The following is a 22,398-nucleotide window of genomic DNA, read 5'->3' on the forward strand; positions in this document are numbered from 1 at the left end:
AATGAAATCTGCTATTTGCAATAACATGGACATTACGCTAAGCGAAGAAAGTCAGACAGAGAAGGACAAATACTGTATGATTTCACCTATACGTGGAATACATTAAAGAAAACAAATGAAGAAATGTAACAAAAGAGAAACAGACTTATAGACACAGGGAACAAACTGGTGGTTGCTAGAGGGGTTGGGGGGGGTGATGAGTGAAATAGGTTAGGGAGACTAAGAGGTACAAACTTCCAGCTACAAAACAAATAAGTCATGAGGATGTAACGTACAACATAGGGAATACAGTCAATAGCACTGTAATAACTTTATATGGTGACAGACTGTAACTAGACTTATCATGGTGACCACTTCGTAACGTATAAAAAATCGAATCTTTATATTGCACACCTGAAACTAATATAATATTGTAAGTCAACTATACTTTGATAAAAAAAAAAAGTATAAATAAATAATTCAAATAATAGTGATTCACATAACTTGCTCTTTTCTATTTCCATTCCATAGCAAGCAGGCTTTCTACGTACGATTCCCTTCTAGGAGAAAATGAGCTTGTCATGAAGACTATATTAAAAGTTCTATGACAGTTTACCATATCTCTCATTGTAAGTGAACAAATCCATGTTCTCATTTCACCCATTAATACTAAATTTAATTTTATTTTGCCTCTGATATATTGATCCAGTCTCCTTAAATGGCAAAATTCGTATCCTGGGCCTGTAAGACTCAAAGGCCAGAACTTTGCCTGTGGTAAATCAATGGGATAATCATGCTTAATAGAAATTTGTGGTAAAGAGCCTTCTTCTACCTCAGGAAACTTTTCTATTTCAAACTTTCTGTAAGAAATGACATGGCTTTTAGCAGCTGTAAGAGAAACAAGAAATTAACTATTATGACAGCACTACAGCATCGCTAGTGAGTTAAAGAAGAAAAGTCACTCCAAACATATTTTCAAGCCCAAGTTTGGTCAACCGGCATAATATAATAGCTCTCTGGGCACCAGCCAGAATTTAATGATTTCTCCAGGACATGATATCACATTACCACGCTGTTTAGAAAAAATATAAACTCATCTTAGAAAACTAAATTTCATAAATCAAATTACATTAAATAGTAACCGTACAATGAGACTACTTCACAACCATCATTACTCTGTGACTTCTGCCAAGAAAAAAACACAATTAGTCCATTTGGCCCTCCCCCAAAATGGAGCTGCCAATTCCTTTCGAGGGACCGCACTAACAAGATGAAGACTCCGAGGGTCCTAGCACCGCAGTCCGCTGCCCACCACAGGACTATAGTGTGTTCTGCCACCTCAGGAAAGTGGAGGAGAATCTACTGCCCTGGAAGTGAAGAAAGACGGCTCTCACTGCCACCAAACAACGTCCAGTGCAGACACCTTTCTGGACAATGAAAGGCATGGTAGGTGAGTTTCAGAGCAACCAACAACCCCTCCTATTCTGCAGAGTCTACACTTGACTAGTATCGGACGCCAGACGAAGTGAAAGGGAAAACACAGCAAGATAGATAATTTCAGCGTCTTAAAGCATATCTAACTGGGGTACTTACTTCCTAGTCAGGAGACTTCTCAGCTGAGTAACAACTCTAGAAGATTTTTAAACCAAAGTTAATAAAAGGTAACAACAAAATGTACTATAGGTTTACACACCCAAAATCGTAACATGTAACTGAAGAAGCACACGGATCCTGTTCTAATTTCATTACTGTAATAAACCCAAATTATAAATAAATATTTGTCCTTTATATGCTTCAGCTTCCAAAGTCAGAGGGAAATCACATACCAACTTGACAGTATCTTAAGGTCTCTAACAATTACATCAGTTTAATCCTCGTAATACATATGTGATACTGAAGATATTCAAAGTATAAAATTAGAGATTATTTTGATATTTAAGATTTCCAAGAGTCTTGTGATATAACAAATAAAGCAATGGATTCAGAAGAGAAAAGCTACATGACCAAAAGCAAACCACCCGACTTCCCTGGGTCTTAGTTTCTTCATCTAAAAACACTAAAGATTTAAATATAATACTATCTTAAGGGCCCTATGAATTCTAAGTCTGTGACTCAAGGAGGAAAAAATTAAAAAGTAGGTCAGAAAGTAGGAAACTTCAACAATTTAAAATTGCACTATTAGCCACAAAGAGTAGGAATGACAGAGAGATGGCCAAAGCCTTTCCTTCAGAAAAATCAAAAGATGCCACAGATCTTTAGCCTAAATCTTTAAAAAGCCAAAAAATAAACTGTAACTTACAATTTAAGATACCAGACTGAACGTACATATTTATCCCTGCTTCTTCCCTAAACCCAGCTAACGCAGCTTGAAAGGACCAGAAAGGCAGAAGAGGAGAGACGGCAATGGCAGTAAAATTCTGGAAGCTGACAACCACAAGAGCAAGCAGCAACTGACTCAGGAAACTAGAGAAAGCTGTGTCCTCAGCCACGAGTGGGGAGGAAGTCACTTCCACCACAGACTAGCTCAGTAACTGGCGGAGACTTTGTAAGAAGCTGTCTGACACACAGCTCCTCCATCCCCTCTCCCAGTCAGGTGACCACCCCTCCCATCTTGGCAGCAGGCGAGAGATGTCTCCAGATTAGGAACACCCATCACAGCTGAGAATGGAAATACCGTCTGGGAGACTGAATGAAAGCTGACATAATGAACGGTTAGACTGTTCTGACCATGATGGTGCACTTGTACCAGACCACCCTGCCTCCAAAAACAATCATGAACCCTGAGTAAAACATATAAAAGAACAGAAAGAAATTCACTGAGAGGTGGGGATATCCTAGTGAGTCCCACATTACCCCAGCCTTTTCCCTGAAGACATTTTCCCAACTGTGGCACAGCAGAATGGAGCTTGAGTAGAAAGCAGCAGCCTTATGGGCTGAGGACAGAGAGGTCAGAGTTTAGGGCCGCCAAAATCCTGGGGAGGAGGAGAAGGAACAGGAGGCCAAAGATGTGCACATAAATTCCTCTCCTGTCAGTCAGCCCACTCCTAAGTTGTGCAGATACAGGGCAAGACTAAAACAGACTAGTCCTAACGATAGAAACAGACGCACGAACGACTCAAATACGGAGCTATCAGCAGGGGACTTCAAATAACCTTGATTAATAAGTTCAAGAAAATAAGAGGAAACGATGGACAAAAGTGATTTTTTAAAAGATGGAGAATTCCAACAAAAAACTGAAATTTATTTTTAGAAACTAAATGAACTTCTAGAACTAAAATATAAAATATCTGGAATTAAGAACTCATTGCATGGGTTTTACAGCAGGCAGCATACAGCAGGATTGGTAATCTGAAAAATAAACCAGCAGAATATATTCAACAAAAGAACAGAGAGAAAAAATGAAGAAAAAACAAAAAGACATACCTGGAAGGAAGGAAGGCAGAAAAGGAAAGGAAGTTTCAATATTTGAAAGATTTTAATTCTTAATCTCTAAATTTAATGCTTCCCTAGTAAAAACACAGACTCTGGGGGTGAGGGTGATCAGACAAGCTGATTTTTAAAGTTAATGTGAAAAAAAGAAGAAATAATAGCCAGAGATACTGAAAAAAAAAAGAGCAAGGAAGGAAGAGTTGTTCTACTTGATATCAAGACACATTATAAAGCAGTAATAATTATGAACTAGACAGGTAAATCATAGAAAGTCCAGAAATATATAAAAAAAATTTTTTTAATTTGGTGGATGACCATGGTGACATTTTAAATCAGTAAGGAAAAGATGGATTTTGAAATAAATAGTTTTTAGACAACTAGGTAGCCATATGGAAAAAAAATTAAATCCATTTTCTTCGCTTTACACCAACACAAATTTCAGATGATAAAATACATAAATGTCCATCAAATTTTTCTATATGGCATCACTGTTTTCAAGTATGTCAACTACGCTCCAGAAAAAATATCTTAGCCTCTAGTCAAGTTAGACATCTTTCCTCACTTTTTACTAAGAACACCTTTAAGCCACAAATAAACGTTTGACATAATAAAATTTTGTGCACTGAATGAGAAAAATTTCAGAGTATATGAATGAAAAGCTGTATCCCCACCAATCTGGAACATTAAGCCTCTTCAGCTGCTTCAGCTATTTGATACACAAGCAAGTTGTCCTGAAGGGAAACACTGGTAAAGAAGTGTCAACAGATTTCAGAAAGCCCTCAGGGTACTGTCTGCAACCAGGATCTACACACATAGTTCTCCCCAAATAATGAATACCATTTTGGGTTATGGGAGAGGCTCAGTTTAACTCCTCAATGAGGAAAAGCCCTGTCTTATTTCTCATAATTCAAAAAAGCAGAAAAGCAAAAGCGGGATTCCTAACAGAGTTTTTTCAAAATATTTGTTGTTCTTCTCTGTAAGTCTATTCCTCTCTGTAAGACTATTCAGACAACAATTACCAGCTTCCCTAGTGAAAGTACCAACATGCAAATAAAGAGTTTACATTCATGAAATGGATATATTCAAGTCCAGGGGATTAGACAGAGGAAAATTTACTTGGAGTACAACGTCCATGCATTATTAAAATGACCTCAAAAGAACTCCTGTGGCCAAGTTCCATAACCTTTACTAAACTCCCAGAGGTGACTCTTAACGTGCAAAAACCTGTTTTCCCACAAAATAGGCTCCTTACCTCTCACCAAAAACAAGCGCGCAACGTTAAAACAGATCTGCGGATGCTCTAATTTCAGACAAATCTAAAGCAGAAACAAAGAACTACTTCTCTCCATATCTGGCTTCCCTCCATCATCTCTGCAATACTGCTGAATCATAAGAAAAGGCCATTATTAGCATACACTGGATATTACTTTTAATCCTTCATAATTATTTCTGATATAACGTACCCTGGCAATACAAAAATTTCTGCTTCTTGGGGGACGGATCTTACATTAGAGAACAAAAATCTGGCCTGCATAAAAAAAAGCGTTGTGATGAACTCTACAAGTCCTAGAACTTTCAATGCCTTCCATAAAGAAATTGTTGAATCAAACTACGGGAACTGAAATACAAGATTATGGGCCAGCCAGTTAACTGCGACTCATTTTCCAGTTAAAAGGTGTACGTAAAGATCGCAGACAAGATATAAGCAACGTAAACTACTTCTTACCCATAGCAACGCATCTATTCTTATTTTAATTCCATGATCACTATCGCTTTTTAAATAATGTCCAAAGGATGCTCAGTAACACACACGGTTCCTTAGAGAACTCCCATCTTGACGAGGTGCGGCTACTGGTGCTATTTTCCGCGCGCTGCAGGGAGGACCCCGCGGCCTCTACATCGGAAGTCGAGGCAAGCGCTCCCGTTTCCCGAGCGACCCCACCATCGCGCACGTCACGCCGCCCCGAGCGCAGCTCACCTCAGGACCCAGGCCGTGGGCGGGCACCGTCCGGGGGTCGCCGCCTTCCCGCGGGGCTCAGCGAGCCCGAGGCACCCCCCGGCGGTCCGGAAAGGGCATCGGGCCGCAGCCCGCGCCGCCCCGGCCAACGCCCCGGGACACAGGTCCGCGCCGCCGGACGAAACAAACCGGTTTCCGAGCCCCTGACAACGGCGGCGGCGGCGTGGGGTGTTCCCCGGGCGCCGCCCCCCAACTTCTCACAGGCGGCTGCCGGCGGCCTCGCGGGCCGGGCGCATTGGGGCTGGGGGCTCCTTGCCGGTTCGTCCCCCAGCCTCGCCACGCGGGCGCTGGCTACCCGACAACGCGGAGATGCACTCCGGGTTCGGGCTCAGGACTCCACAAGCAGCGCCTCAAATCCCGGAGCCAGAGCAGAGGGCGGGGCGTCCCTGGCGCGGGCATGTGACGTCAGCGCGCCGAAGCCGGCGCGGAACGGGGGTGGCCGGGAAGGGCAGGCCGGGGCGGGGGCGGGGGCGGGGGCGGGGGCGGGGGCGGGGGCGGGGGCGGGGGTGGGCTCTCTAGGTGCGGGAGGAGGGGAGAGGAGGAAAGGGAGACCGGAGCGTCCCTCACTCACAGGAGCGAGGCCAGGCGGCAGCCAGAACCCACTGAAGCTGGTGTGGAGTAAAGCCTGTGATAAATTCGTCCCGCACATACCGCACAGAAAAAGGGATTTTTTTTTTTACACTTGAGGGCCATTTCTTAGGGATGCCATATTTTTAAACTAAATTTGCTTTAAAAAGCAAGACAAGTGAAATAAGTCAAATACTGTATGATATCACTTGTATGTGGAATCTAAAAAATAATATAAACTAGTGAATGTAACAAAAAATCAGCTATAATCCAACAAATATTTTTTTTCTTCCTTTATAAATTTATTTATTATTTTCGGCTGCGTTGGGTCTTCTTTCTCTAGTTGCGGGGAGCAGGAGCTACTCTTCATTGCAGTGTGCGGTCTTCTCATCGTGGTGACCCTCTCGTTGCGGTGTGTGGGCCTCAGCAGTTGTGACACATGGGCTCAGCAGTTGTGACACACGGGCTCAGTAGTTGTGGCTCGCAGGCTCAGTAGTTGTGGCTCATGGGCTCTAGAACACAGGCTCAGTAGTTGTGATGCATGGGCTCAGTAGTTGTGGCTTACAGGCTCTAGAGCACAGGCTCAGTAGTTGTGGCTCACGGGCTCAGTAGTTGTGGCTCATGGGCTCTAGAGCACAGGCTCAGTAGTTGTGATGCACGGGCTCAGTAGTTGTGGCTCACAGGCTCTACAGCACAGGCTCAGTAGTTGTGGCTCACGGGCTCAGTAGTTGTGGCTCGGGGGCTCTAGAGTGCAGGCTCAGTAGTTGTGGCTCACGGGCTTAGTTGCTCCGCAGCATGTGGGATCTTCCCGGACCAGGGCTCGAACCCGTGTCCCCTGCATTGGCAGGTGGATCCTCAACCACTGCCCACCAGGGAAGCCCTCTAATAAATATTTTAAAAAACAAAACAAACAAAAAACAGCAAAAAGGAAACAGACTCACAGATACAGAAAGCAAACTAGTAGTTACCTGTGGGGAGAGGAAAGGAGGGAGGGGCACGATGGGGGTATGGGATTGAGGTACAACTACTACGTATAAAATAAATGATAAAGTATATATTGTACAGCACAGGGAAATATAGCCATTATTTTGTAATAACTATAAATGAAGTATAACCTGTAAAAATATTGAATCACTGTGTTGTACACCTGAAACTTATGTAATATCGTACACTGACTGTACCTCAATAAATAAATAAATAAACAGAATGTTTTTAAAAAGCAAGCCTATTCCTAGTATATTCTGGATGATTAAAGCAAGAAAGTATTTTTAAGTCTTGAAATTTGTTTTTAGTATAACTTGGTTTAAAGAGAAAAAAATTAAAACAAAAACAAAACAAATAAACAAAATGTGGTTCTACCCCTTTACATCTAACGGGTGTATGCATTACTCGCTGGTATATTGAAAGGGTTAGTGGTCTAAGTACCTTTCTTCATTGCAGGACTTTGAAAGATAGAGACAGACTTTGTGTAATAAGGGATCAGGTGCGTTGTAGTCCTTCAGCTAAATTGCCTTCCCTAGAGTAAAGCCGAGATACTGGAGAATCCAAACTCGAGGCTGCAGGAGGACGGTGGTCTAGCCACCTTAGTTACTCCCCAGGTTGTAGTACCTGTTTGTATGTGTTGTGTGTAGCGTGGCAGAGACACCACAGATTCTGCCAGAGACCTCAGATGTAAATGATTCAGACCTTGGCTTCAAAGAAATCTGCTTCCTTCCCCCTCATGCCCTCCCAAACACACCAGCGCCTAAAACCTCTCTGGGTTCTCCTGCCAGTCTGGTTTAGTCCTGCTTATAAGAAGTACTTTATTGCTAGCGTAGAAATTGAACGTTTTTGGCTTCTTTGCCAGAAGATGGCACTGCAAGTCATCCAACCTGGCAAGCTGGGGCAGTCTGCTTTGGTGTATCTCCTCTCTTCAATCTACAAGCAAAAGACTTGTTTCCCTCATTTCCCGACTCCTAGGCTAACCTCCTGTGACCCCTCCCACCCCCAGTCAGTAGGAATTTTGGTGTCTGAATGCACAATAATACCAGTTCTACCCACATCCCTTTGTACAGCAAAGCAACATGAAAACATTGCCAATTGCTAATCTAAGTAAATTCTTTTTTGCTGCTTTCATGAAGAATGATTAGTCAGATCCTTCTTTAGGCTCCTGTCATAAACTGTTGGTGGGAACATAAACTGCTATAGTCTTTGCAGAAGGCATGACAGCTATATGCATATCCTTGACAGCAAGTTCACTTCTAAGACAAGAGGGCAAATATATATATATATATATATACAAGGTAACCATCATTGTTTATAATCAGAAAAACTAAAAACAATTTAAATGTCTGACAATAAGGAATTGACTGAATATATTCCAATATATCCAAACAATGGAGTATTCTGAAAACACTAAAAAGGGTGATTGGGATCTATTTGTACTGACACAGAAAGTTGCCCCTGACATACTGTTGAGTAAATAATGCAGTTTACTCTTTACTGTAACAGAGCAAAGGGCCAGTGCCCAAGGCGTAGAAAGCCAAACTCCGACAGCGACAGCAGGAGTTTGCAGCAAAGTAAGGGTTTATTGCAGGGATCCAAGCAAGGGGGTGGGAGACAATCCTCAGATCCACTCCCCCTTGGTCTTTGAGTTGTGTGTGTGTGTGTTTTTTGTTTGTTTGTTTTAAAGGGGAAAAACAGAGAAGCTGGGGTTAATCATTGTCTTGTCACATTTCTTAATCAAAAATCAGGAGTTAGGATGTCTCGGGATTATGATTCTCTGGCCAGGTGTTCCATGGCTGGGGGGGTCTGTGAGCTCATCTTGCCCTGGAGAAACAACCTGCATTTATATGTTAATGATATCTATAATAGTAATTTTAGTACTTTAACAATGTTATCAACAACAATAATTTTAGTCATCTGATTCTGGTTGATGAGTGTTCAGTGAGCATAGGATTGAGGTCATAGGGGACAAGAAAGGGGATAAAATTTCGGATGGAGAGATGAATCATAAACTCAGTAAGGGAACTTGGTTTTAGGGGGACTCAGTTTCATTACCTGAGTTAAAAGGATTACCTGATTATTTCTCTTTCTAGTTTATATACTTCGGTAATATTTTTTTCTTTTTACAACAAGAGTGTGTTTAGGTTCCTTTGATTCTTTTTATTTAAATATTTTATTGGATTTTTCTTTCAAACAACAAAAAGTCTGTTCCTTGCAAAAACCCAATAACACAAACCTGCATACGTAAGGTCCGTATGCAGTCTGTTTCCAGAACTCACCCTGCGCTCACTCCCCCAAGAAGCCACTGTTAACAGTTTCACATATATAATCTACATTTTTCTCTAAGCTCATAAAAAACACATGAGCTTGTATTAATATATATTAGTTTTAATCTTTTAAAATGAGATTATAGTATATACGTTATTTTGCCACCTGAATTTTTTAAACAGTAAATCATGAACATTTCTGCAGAGATCAATTAATTCTTGTTAATTATATCAATACTCCATGAGATAAATGTACCGAAATCTATTTCATTAGATCCCACTCAACAGACATAGAGATGGTCTCCACTGGTATTATTACTTCTGAAGGACAGATTCTGAAAAGAGGGTTTGCTGGGTCAAAAAGCATACTTTTTTTTTTTTCTTTTTTCACTTTAACAGGTACTCCTGTGCTTTGGTTATATATTTCTGTGTAACAAACCACCCTAAAACTTAGTGGCCTAAAACAACAACGATTTATTATTTCTCCCACTTCTGAGGCCAGGAAGTCAAGCAGGGGTCTGCTGGGTGGTGCTTTTTCTCCCTGTGGCCCTGGCTAGAGTTGCTGATATGTTTTATGGCATCTTTGACCATACAGAAATTTGTCAATTTGTTTGTGGTCAAATCTATCAGTCTTTTTCTTTGTCACTTAGGTTCCTCATCTTGCCAAGCGAATGTTCCTTCACCCCAGAATTATCTAAATAATCTCAATGTTCTTGGGTTTTAATTGTCTAATGAATTTAATGCACTTGAAATTTATTTTTATATATAAGTAACATAGGGAGAATAACTTGGTTTTCTTTTGGAGGAAAGCTAGTTATGCCAGAATCATTTGTTAAATGTGATTTCCTTTTCCACTGATTTGAAATGTAAACTTTATCATACATTACATTTACTATTTATACCTGTGTCTATTTATGGATTTGTCTTCCATTTACCTATTAATTTCTTACTCAATGTGTCCATTTTAAAAAGAAAAAGTTTGTTTTGGGACTTCCCTGGTGGCCCAGTGGCTAAGACTCCACCCTCCCAATGAAGGGGCCCCAGTTTGATCCCTGGTCAGGGAACTAGATCCCACATGCCACAACTAAGAGTTCACATGCTGCAACTAAGAGTTCACATGCGTCAACTAAAAGATCCCACGTGTTGCAACTAAAGATCCTGCACAGGGCAATGAAGATCCCGTGTGCCACAACTAAGATCCAGTGCAGCTAAATAAATAAATATGTGTGTGTATATATATATATATATATATATATATATATATATTTTTTTTTTTTTTTTTTTTAAAGAATATGTTTGTTTTAGTAATCAAGAAATTCTGTAAACAATGTTACTGAACCAAACTTGGGTCCACTCTCCCTCGCTCAGTAAAGCCAATCTACTGACAGCAGGTTGTGAGGAAGGAAAGTGCAGTGTTCATTACAAGGCACCAAGCAAGGAGAATGGGCAGCTCATGCTCAAAACACCCAAATTCCCTGATGACTTTCATGGAAGGGTTTTGAAAGGCTGGGGAAGGAGAGGGTCACAGAGTGCATGATCAGCTTGTGTACAATTCTCTGATTGGTTGATGGTGAGCTGACAGGGTGATATTCCAGGAAACTCAATTACCAGTTTTCTGGCTCCAAGCAGTCTGGGGTCTACGTGCTGGTGGTCAGCATGCAGTTAACTTCTTCCACGTGGTGGGGGTTTCAGTATCTGCAAAACAGCTCAAAGGACGTGGCTCAGAATAGTACCTATTGCCCTTGAGGAGTAATTAAAGGTCCTTGACTTTGTTTTATGGCTACACTTTTATTATTCCATCTTGTTTGACTATTTTCTTGTTTATGTATTTTCTCAATTCTCTGCTTAAATTTGCTGTTTGGAACCTGGAGAAGGCCTAAGAGGCTAAAGCGTTTCTAAAATGCTTAGGCAGGGGACATGGGGGGGAAGGAGGGGTCTGTCCCCAGGGAAGACCCCCACAGGACCCTGCTTGGTTTCAACAATATTTCCATTTGAAAAAAAAAAGAAATGCCAACACTAAAATAATTTTTTGTTCAGGCCTCACCACATGGCTTGTGAGATCTTAGCTCCCTGACCAGGCATTGAACCGGTGCCATACCAAGTGAACGTGCCAAGCGAGTCCTATCCTCTGGACTGCCAGGGAATTCCTAAATTAATTTTTAAAATGATGATAATTAAACAGACCTTCTATCCTAAATATGGTTATAAAATTATACTTGTGGACCTCTTTTCTGGCAGAAAAAAAAAAGAAAATTCCTTAAACCTTTATTCATAGCAGTGTATAACATGGCAAGCAGAAAGGGACTATTACTAAAGTACTCTTCCACTGAGGTTTTTCAGAAATATACCCTGTCATTCATTCACAGTAAATTGAGTGCCATGCTGGGTGATGGGGACAGACATATTCAGGGCTGGGTATTGTGGTTTGTTCTTTCCAGAAAGCAGGCAGCAATGAGACAAATGGGAGGATAACAAATTAGTGCAGGTGGTTGGCAGTCCACTTACACTGAGTGTTTTCCCTTTGTGAAGTTATGAAAAGGCCATGTGTTTGTGTAGCTTTATGTATGGGATCAAACTATCCTGACACATGAGTCATCTTTTGTGACTGGGGAAGAGGAAGACCTAAAACCTTAAATAGGAGGAAACACATTCTCTAAAATCCAGACCTCTTGAAAACATGTAATATTCAAATGCAAGAGGAAAACAACTCAGTGTCTGTGCACTCCATCTTTTTATATTCTAAGAGGAGAGCTTTTAGTTTTAAGCCACACTCCTGAAAGCCTACTCTGGCCTTATGCTAAATGTACAGTTTAAACTAACCATTAGCTGCAGGGAGCTTGGATGGAAATTGCAGCAGCCTGCTGCATTTCTGGATCTTAATCTGGTAGGTCTAGCTTCATATGCAAAGATAAAACATTATCTAGTCAGGTCTTAAATTTAAGGCTTTCTGGGCTGGGTAACCACAAGAGCTCATATGAGAAGGAGGAGCTCTGACTGAGGAGGAAGATCACAATTTATTTCCAGGAAGAATAGAGCAAAACACTGAGCCCTGAGCTGGGTAGAGCCTGAGACAGGAGTCTCACCATGAGACTGAACTGGGGACGAGCTTGGATGAATAGCTCAGAGTGTATCAAATTCCAGGGAGCCTTAGATAGGGGATCTATAGGAGAGAATCATGAAACTGGAAGATTGTCAGCCCTGTCAAAGCCTTCAAAATGTAATCAAGGAGGTCCCAGCCTGTCTGACCAAGACTGACTATCTTGAGGGAATCTTTACATGGTGGAGCCATTACTGAGATGAACCTTTGCAGGAAACATGAATGCCACCACAAGTTACTGCACTCTGTGGGAGCCCGGTTCATTCGCTTTGTGCCCCTGGAGTGGAATCCAAGTGGAAAGATCGGCATGATGGTTGAGGTCTATGGATACTCCTATACCACCAGAGACCTCTTGGCTCCAGGTATTATCAATCAGGGAGAGCTCTCCCAGAGATCTCCGTCTCAATGCTAAGATGCAGCTCCACTCAACAACCAGCAAGCTCCAGTGCTGGACACCCCATGCCAAACAACTAGCAAGACAGGAACACAACGCCACCCATTAGCAGAGAGGCTGCCTAAAATCATAATAAGTTCACAGACACCCCAAAACACACCACCGGATGCGGTCCTGCCCACCAAAAAGACAAGATCCAGCCTCATCCACCAGAACGCAGGCACCAGTGCCCTCTACCAGGAAGCCTACGCAACCCGCTGAACCAATCTTACCCACTGGGGTCAGAAACCAAAAACAAAGGGAACTACGAAACTGCAGTCTGTGAAAAGGAGACCCCCAAACACAGTAAGTTAAGCAAATGAGAAGACAGAGAAATACACAGCAGATGAAGGAGCAAAGTAAAAACCCACCAGACCAAACAAATGAAGAGGAAATAGGCAGTCTACCTGAAAAAGAATTCAGAATAATGACAGCAAAGAGGATCCAAAATCTTGGAAATAGAATGGAGAACATACAAGTAACGTTTAACAAGGACCTAGAAGAACTAAAGAGCACACAAACAAAGATGAACAACACAATAAATGAAATGAAAAATTCTCTAAAAGGAATCAATAGCAGAATAACTGAGGCAGAAGAACCGATAAGTGACCTGGAAGATAAAATGGTGGAAATAACTACCACAGAGCAGAATAAAGAAACAAGAATGAAAAGAATTGAAGACAGTCTCAGAGATCTCTGGGACAACATTAAACGCACCAACATTCGAATTATAGGGGTCCCAGAAGAAGAAGAGAAAAAGAAAGGGACTGAGAAAATATTTGAAGAGATTACAGTTGAAAACTTCCCTAATATGGGAAAGGAAATAGTCAATCAAGTCCAGGAAGCATAGAGAGTCCCATACAGGATAAATCAAAGGAGAAACACGCCAAGACACATATTAATCAAACTATCAAAAATTAAATACAAAGAAAAAATATTAAAAGCAGCAAATAACATACAAGGGAACTCCCATAAGGTTAAAAGCTGATCTTTCAGCAGCAACTCTGCAAGCCAGAAGGGAGTGGCAGGATATATTTAAAGTGATGAAAGGGAAAAACCTACAACCAAGATTACTCTATCCAGCAAGGATCTCATTCAGATTTGACAGAGAAATTAAAATCTTTACAAACAAGCAAAAGCTAAGAGAATTCAGCACCACCAAACCAGCTTTACAACAAATGCAAAAGGAACTTCTCTAAGTGGGAAACACAAGAGAAGGAAAAGACCTACAATAACAAACCCAAAACAATTAAGAAAATGGTAATAGGAACATATATATAGATAATTACCTTAAATGTAAATGGATTAAATGCTCCAACCAAAAGACATAGACTGGCTGAATGGATACAAAAACAAACCCATACATATGCTCTCTACAAGAGAATCACTTCAGACCCAGGGACACATACAGACTAACGGTGAGGGGTTGGAAAAAGATATTCCATGCAAATGGAAATCAAAAGAAAGCTGGGGTAGCAATTCTCACATGAGACAAATAGACTTTAAAATAAAGACTACTACAAGAGACAAAGAAGGACACTACATAATGATCAAGGGATCAATCCAAGAAGAAGATATAACAATTGTAAATATTTATGCATCTGACATATGAGCACCTCAATACATAAGGCAAATGTTAACAGCCATAAAAGGGGAAATCAACAGTAACACAATAATAGTAGGGGATTTAACACCCCACTTTCACCAATGGACAGATCATCCAAAATGAAAATAAATAAATGACACATTAAAAAAGATGGACTTAATTGATATTTACAGGACATTCCATCCAAAAACAACAGAATACACTTTCTTCTCAAGTGCTCATGGAACATTCTCCAGGATAGATCATATCTTGGGTCACAAATCAAGCTTTGGTAAATTTAAGAAAATTGAAATTGTATCACGTGTCTTTTCCGACCACAACGCTATGAGACTAGATATCAATTACAAGGGAAAAGCTGTAAAAAAAATACTAACACATGGAGGCTAAACAATATACTACTAAATAACCAAGAAATCACTGAAGAAATCAAAGAGGAAATCAAAAAATACCTAGAAACAAATGACAATGAAAACATGACGACCCAAAACCTATGGGATGCAGCAAAAGCAGTTCCAAGAGAGAAGTTTATAGCAGTACAATAAGAAACAAGAAAACAAGAAAAATCTCAAATACACAACCTAACCTTACACCTAAAGCAATTAGAGAAAGAAGAATAAAAAACCCCAAAGTTAGCAGAAGGAAAAAAATCATAAAGATCAGATCACAAAAAAATGAAAAAGAAATGAAGGAAACAATAGCAAAGATCAATGAAACAAACAGCTGGTTCTTTGAGAAGATAAAATTGATAAACCATTAGCCAGACTCATCAAGAAAAAAAGGGAAAAGACTCAAATCAACAGAATTAGAAATGAAAAATGTGAAGTAACAACTGAGAATGCAGAAATACAAAGGATCATGAGAGATTACTACAAGCAACTATGTGCCAATAAAATGGACAACCTGGAAGAAATGGACAAATTCTTAGAAAAGCACAACCTCCCAAGACTGAAGCAGGAAGAAATGGAAAATATAAACAGACCAATCACAAGTGATGAAATTGAAACTGTGATTAAAAATCTTCCAACAAACAAAAGCCCAGAACCAGATGGCTTCACAGGTGAATTCTATCAAACATCTAGAGAAGAGAGAACATTTATCCTTCTCAAACTCTTCAAAAATATAGCAGAGGGAAGAATACTCCCAAACTCATTCTATGAGGCCACCATCACCTTGATACCAAAACCAGACAATGATGTCACAAAAAAGGAAAACTACAGGCCAATATCACTGATGAATATAGATGCAAAATCCTCAACAAAATAGTAGCAAACAGAATCCAACAGCATATTAAAAGTGTCATACACAATGATCAAGTGGGGTTTATCCCAGGAATGCAAGGAATCTTCAATATATGCAAATCCATCAATGTGATACACCATATCAACAAACTGAAGGATAAAAACCATATGATAACCTCAATAGATGCAGAAAAAGCTTTTGATAAAATTCAATACCCATTTATGATAAAAACCCTGCAGAAAGTAGGCACAGAGGGAACTTACCTCAACATAGTAAAGGCCACATATGACAAACCCACAGCCAACATTGTTCTCAATGGTGAAAAATTGAAGCCATTTCCTCTAAGATCAGGAACAAGACAAGGTTGCCCACTCTCACCACTATTATTCAACATAGTTTTGGAAGTTTTAGCCACAGCAATCAGAGAAGAAAAAGAAATAAAAGGAATCCAAATCGGAAAAGAAAAAGTAAAGCTGGCACTGTTTGCAGATGACATGATACTATACATAGAGAATCCTAAAGATGCTACCAGAAAACTGCTAGGGCTGATCAATGAATTAAAGTAGCAGGATACAAAATTAATGCACAGAAATCTCTTGCATCCCCATACACTAATGATGAAAAATCTGAAAGAGAAATTAAGGAAACACTCCCATTTACCTTTGCTACAAAAAGAATAAAATACCTAGGAATAAACCTACCTAAGGAGACAAAAGACCTGTATGCAGAAAACTATAAGACACTGATGAAAAAAATTAAAGATGATACAAACAGATGGAGATATATACCATGTTCTTGGATTGGAAGAATCAACATTGTGACAATGACTATACTACCCAAAGCAATCTACAGATTCAGTGCAATCCCTATCAAACTACCAATGGCATTTTTCACAGAACTAGAAGAAAAAATTTCACAATTTGTATGGAAACACAAAAGACCCCAAATAGCCAAAGCAATCTTGAGAACAAAAAATGTACCTGGAAGAATCAGGCTCCCTGACTTCAGACTATACTACAAAGCTACAGTAATCAAGACAGTATGGTACTGGCACAAAAACAGAAATATAGATCAATGGAACAGGATAGAAAGCCCAGAGATAAACCCACACACATATGGTCACCTTATCTTTGATAAAGGAGGCAAGAATATACAATGGAGAAAACACAGCCCTTCAATAAGTGGTTCTGGGAATACTGTACAGCTACATGTAAAAGAATGAATTTAGAACACTTCCTAACACCATACACAAAAACAAACTCAAAATGGATTAAAGACCTAATTGTAAGGCCAGACACTATAAAACTCTTACAGGAAAACATAGGCAGAACACTCTATGACATAAATCACAGCAAGATCCTTTTTGACCCACCTCTTAGAGAAATGGAAATAAAAACAAAAATAAACAAATGGGACCTAATGAAACTTAAAAGCTCTTGCATAGCAAAGGAAACCAGAAACAAGACAAAAAGACAACCCTCAGAATGGGAGAAAATATTTGCCAGTGAAGCAACTGACAAAGGATTAATCTCCAAAATATACAAGCAGCTCATGCAGCTCAATATCAAATAAACAAACAAACCAATCCAAAAATGGGCAGAAGACCTAAATAGACATTTTTCCAAAGAAGATATGCACATTGCCAAGAAACACATGAAAGGATGCTCAACATCACTAATCATTAGAGAAATGCAAATCAAAACTACAATGAGGTATCACCTCACACCAGTCAGAATGGCCATCATCAAAAAATCTACAAACAATAAATGCTGGAGAGGGTGTGGAGAAAAGGGAACCCTCTTGCACCGTTGGTGGGAATGTAAATGGATACACCACTATGGGGAACAGCATGGAAGTTCCTTAAAAAACTAAAAATAGAACTACCATACGACCCAGCAATCCCACTACTGGGCATGTACCCTGAGAAAACCATAATTCAAAAAGAGTCATGTACCACAATGTTCATTTCAGCTCTATTTACAATAGCCAGGACATGGAAGCAACCTAAGTGTCCATCGACAGATGAATGGATAAAGAAAATGTGGCACATATATACAATGGGATATTACTCAGCCATAAAAAGAAATGAAATTGAGTTTTTTGTCATGAGGTGGATGGACCTAGAGTCTGTCATACAGAGTGAAGTAAGTCAGAAAGAGAAAAACAAATACCATATGCTAACACATGTATTTGGAATCTAAAAAAAAAAAAAAGGTTCTGAAGAACCTAGGGGCAGGATAGGAATAAAGACGCAGACGTAGAGAATGGACTTGAGGACATGGGGAAGGGGAAGGGTAAGCTGGGACGAAGTGAGAGATTGGCATGGACATATATACACTACCAAATGTAAAATAGATAGCTCGTGGGAAGCAGCTGCATAGCACAGGGAGATCAGCTCGGTGCTTTGTGACCACCTAGAGGGGTGGGATAGGGAGGGTGGGAGGGAGACCCAAGAGGGAGGGCATATGGGGATATAGGTATACGTATAGCTGATTCACTTTGTTATAAAGCAGAAACTAACACAATATTGTAAAGTAAGTACGCTGCAATAAAGACGTTAAAAAATGTAATCAAGACTGCAAATCTATTCAATCTAATTTCATGTTGTCCCTTAGGGAAAAAGGCAAAGGACAAGAAAAGGTCATTTTCAACTACTTCCCTGATGCTGGTGAAATCAGGAAGAAATCCTAGACTAGAACCACATCACTATTTTCCTAATAGAACTTCTCAATCCCTTTCCCTCTCTCTTGACAATGTGCATGAAACATAAGCGATAAAATCAACGTTCTTCTTCTGAAACAGCTCACAAATACATGAAGCAGGTCTCCATGGCTTTGTTCATATCTCTGATTTTCTGTGGACCTGTTTTTTAATGTATTTCTAAAGTTGTTATTGGAAATAATCATATCTCCAGGATTTTCTATTTCAGGGAAAACTTAGAGCAACTTGACTGAGGCCAGACAGCAAGAATCTAGGAGAAACTGAAATCTGATTCCCAGTGCTCTTTTTCACTTCTTTTGCTACGTCTATAAAATAGCACATTACAAGCTGCCACTCCCAGAGTGACACAAATGCTGGCAGAAAGGAATGGGTGCCACCACACGCACTCACTGGCGATGTCTACCATGTGTTCTCTGGATCTGCCGGGGCACCAGACCTGGTTGGAATAAGCACACCCTTAGCACTGTGCGTTATTCTTCTTTTTCACCGTCCTTGAGAGCGTCAAGGTTTTGTTGGCTGGTTGGTGGAGGAGGAGTAAAGCTAGTACGAGTCTTGGTAGAGTTGTTGTTATTAGTGCTTCAGCTCAGTTCCAACCAGAAGCTATGACTTAAAGTACAGGAGCCTGGCTTTATTCACATAGCAGAGTCTGCCGTGCCCCCAACTACTTCCTGTGTGCTGACAGCTTTTTATTTATTTTTAGTCATTGGTTTGGTTTGGGTTTTTCCAGTTTTATTGAAATACAGGTGATGTACAGCACTGCATAAGTTCAAGGGGTACAGCATGATGATTTGACTCACATATGTTGTGAAACAATTACCACAATGCTTAGTTAACATCCATCATCTGATATAGATACCAAAAAAAGGAAAAACATGTTTTTTCCCCTTGTGATGAGAACTCTTTGTATCTGGTACCTGAACAATTTTCAAATATACCACATAATTTTCAAATATACCACACAGTTAACTATAGTGTTAACTATAGTTCCTCATGTTGGACATTATAGCACAATACTGTGACTCTGACTATTGTCTGTTCTCGAATCTAGGCACCTCTCCCCCAATTTAGGCTACATATCTTCAGTGAGAGAAACATAGAATGTCTGTAAATCTCTTGTGAAAAATTCCACTTAGTTTAGAAAAGTTTTCACTTCCTTTTCAACATTTTTCTAAGAAAGAACCTAAGAAACTTGTCCAACAGTGTCCCAAGTAAAATAAGAGAAAACTGGGCTTGGATATGACCATGGTTCCGTGAATTCCACCATGATACCAGCAATGAAAGAGTCCCGAGAAGTTTGAATGCATTGTGGGCACCCCCATCACCACCTGGGCACTGTACCAGCTCTGAAGCCCAGCACTGTGTTGTCTGAGAAAATTGAATTCTGTCCTGGGAGAAAAGAAATAAATAGGATAGAAAAAACTCATGTGTTAAGCACAGATAAGTAAGTTACTCAGCTGTGAGACATGGTGGACAGATGAGGTCAGTAGGGCATATATTGATACTTGGGAACAGAGATTGAAAAGGCTGGAAAGCCCAAGAGACGCCACATGTTCATGAGGCACTAAACATACAAGAGGCATTGAATATGCATCAAGCACCATATCTTCACGGCACACTAAATGTCCATGAGACACCCAACATTCACGGGTCTTAATCCTGCCACCCAGAGGTGACACTCTTACTGTGTCCCACGTGTCCTGCCCAAAAAGTGCTCAGCAGGTTAACTGGCAACCTGGGGCTGTGGCCAGGCCCTCTCGCTGTGCACCTCTCTGATAGAGCCAGAGTGTGTCGTTGGCTTAGGGCACCTTCCATTTCTGCATCCTCGCTCAAACCTCACCTCTGGTTCTACTCACCCCACCATCCACAGGAGGCTGACGTACCAAAAAGAGACAGGACGTATGTACATTGCATGACCACAGGTTTTAATCTTTCCACCCCCCTTGTACCCTGTCTAACTGTGTTGACTTTCTTTCTCCCTGGCTTCTCAGGGTGTGTTGGCTTTCTTTCCCTGACCTATGGGATAGCTCGTCTGCTCATGTATTTGGAGGGTACCATTGCACGGAGGTAACCTCCCACACAACGCCAAGCAGGTAATCTCTGGGTATTACTTGGCCCTGTATATTAAAAAGAATTTAAAAGGAGTGAAAGTCTTTTGCCTGATATCCTACAATTTCCAACTCTTTGCACTCAGAAGTATACAAGGGAGAGTAGACTTTCCTGGCAACAAGGGAAAGGATCCCTAATTTTGGCAGGTCCTAAGATATGTCCTTAGAAGCCTTTTGAATCTTTAGGCTTTTCAAATAAACCAGACACACAATTTTTGTAATATTCTGGGGCATAGTTTATTTTAATTGCAAGAAGCTGAATTTCTTGATCCTACAAAGGTCACCTGAGTGGCCCTCTGACTACCACACACGTTGGGTGAATAGGCCTCATGGTTCTGGGTTTAGATAGCAAGAACTTTGGGTGTGTTCTGCCTGTTTGTTTAAATGGCCTAGCCTGAGATTTGGAGTTAAGGAAATCTGCTGTGTAAACTCATATAATTTTATGCGAGGCCTAGCGACAGGGAAGGGCAAAGGGGTTTATGAAATAAAGTCACAGCGAGAAAAACCTGCTTTGTGAGCTGGTGCCGGTGCTGAGTCAGGAAATGAAGAGGCTGTCAGCCAGTGAAGCAGATACAGGAGCTGGGAAAGCTGATGCTCTAGCCTATTAAGGCACAAAATCCTCTTGGGTGAGGGCAACACAAAGGGGATTTCCTTTTCTCAAAAACAAGAAACCACCCCAAATCCAACTACTGTGCTCAGGGAAGAGAGGGGCACCCTCGCCACCGTGGAAGGCGGCTGTGTGTTGAGAACAGGCCCCCATCTTCCTTCCTCTCCCTGTGGACTGTTCCTCTGCCTGTCCCAGCCCTGGATTTCGAGAGTGTTGGGAGCAGGTAACTTGGCTCTTTAGTGTCACTGGTCCACAGACGAAGAGGAATTAGTGGATTACACCCAGGGGCCCCATCTTCACCTGACTTGGAAGAGCTTTTGGACACTGAACAGATGAGATTTAGATTTAAACGAGACCCTGGACTTCACGCAGATGCTGTACTGGCACGAGGCCCTCGCGAACGTTGGGAAGGGGTGAATGCACTTTACCTGTGAATCATTAGGGGCTGGAGGGGGGGCTGCTGCAGGCAGAATTCTGATGTGGCCCCGAGATTCCCAGGCCCTGGTGTACACGCCTGGTGTAACTGCCACTCCTTGAGTGTGGGCTGGTCTGTAAATATGGTGGATTTCACTTCCATGATAACGTTATTAGTCAATTGACTTTGAGTTCATAAAATAATGAAATTATGATGGGTGGGCTTGACCTAATTACATGACCCCTCCTTCCCTTCAAAGAAGTCAAATTCAAGGGAAAGGAAGAGAAATTCTGCTGGCTTTGAAGAGGTAAGTCGCTACGTTGTGAGAGCCATATGGTTGGGACTTGAGACCGATCTCTAGGAGCTGAGAGTGATCTCTGGTTAACAGCTGGCGAGAAAGCAACAAAACAGCGGCCTCAGTCCTACAACAACAAGTAGAATCATGTCACTGGACCCTACTTAAAGACCTTTTATGTGACATGTTGTATGCAGCTATCAAAAAGGATGAGTTGAATCTAGAATGTTGATATTAATGCTTATAGAGTGCTATGCGCCTCAAAGATACAAAAAAAATACATATTTAGATCAGATATTCATTACTCTCTTGTGTTCTTACTGGAGGGCCCCCAAAGTGTACATAATCAAAAGCATTAGTGTGTGATACAGAGTTTGATACAATTTGGTAGGGAGGCAAAGAAGCTTCTCTTGCCCACACTGCTGTGCAACACTCGACAGCAAACTCTCCTCCAGCACTTACCCCACCTTCTCCCGGTCGACAGGGCTCCTTTCCCCCCCTTTCCTCTCTCCAAAGGAAAGCAGCCTCCTCTCCCTCCACGTGCTGCCCTGGACTCTAGGAACCAGCTGAGACCTATCTAGGGTCTCCTACCCTAAACACTTACCAGAAGGTTTGGCCAAGCCAAGCCAGTTATCTC

At 41.0% G+C, this 22,398-nt stretch overlaps 1 protein-coding gene across 6 annotated transcripts in view; it reads right to left on the reverse strand.

Moving 5' to 3' along the window:
- NEK1 (NIMA related kinase 1) overlaps nt 1-22,398 on the reverse strand; it is a 224,020-nt gene that overhangs the window by 199,245 nt on the left and 2,377 nt on the right. For 3 of the 6 annotated variants that reach the window (XM_059926736.1, XM_059926737.1, XM_059926732.1), the window contains exon 1: nt 5,387-5,806. The exons of the other annotated variants lie outside the window; for them this stretch is intronic. The gene's annotated coding sequence lies outside the window, so the exon portion shown is untranslated. Of the gene's footprint in view, nt 1-5,386; nt 5,807-22,398 lie in introns of those variants that run through there. 6 annotated transcript variants of the gene reach the window in all.

Source organism: Balaenoptera ricei, chromosome 6, assembly GCF_028023285.1.
Source record: "Balaenoptera ricei isolate mBalRic1 chromosome 6, mBalRic1.hap2, whole genome shotgun sequence".
In the NCBI taxonomy this organism is placed as follows: domain Eukaryota; kingdom Metazoa; phylum Chordata; class Mammalia; order Artiodactyla; family Balaenopteridae; genus Balaenoptera; species Balaenoptera ricei.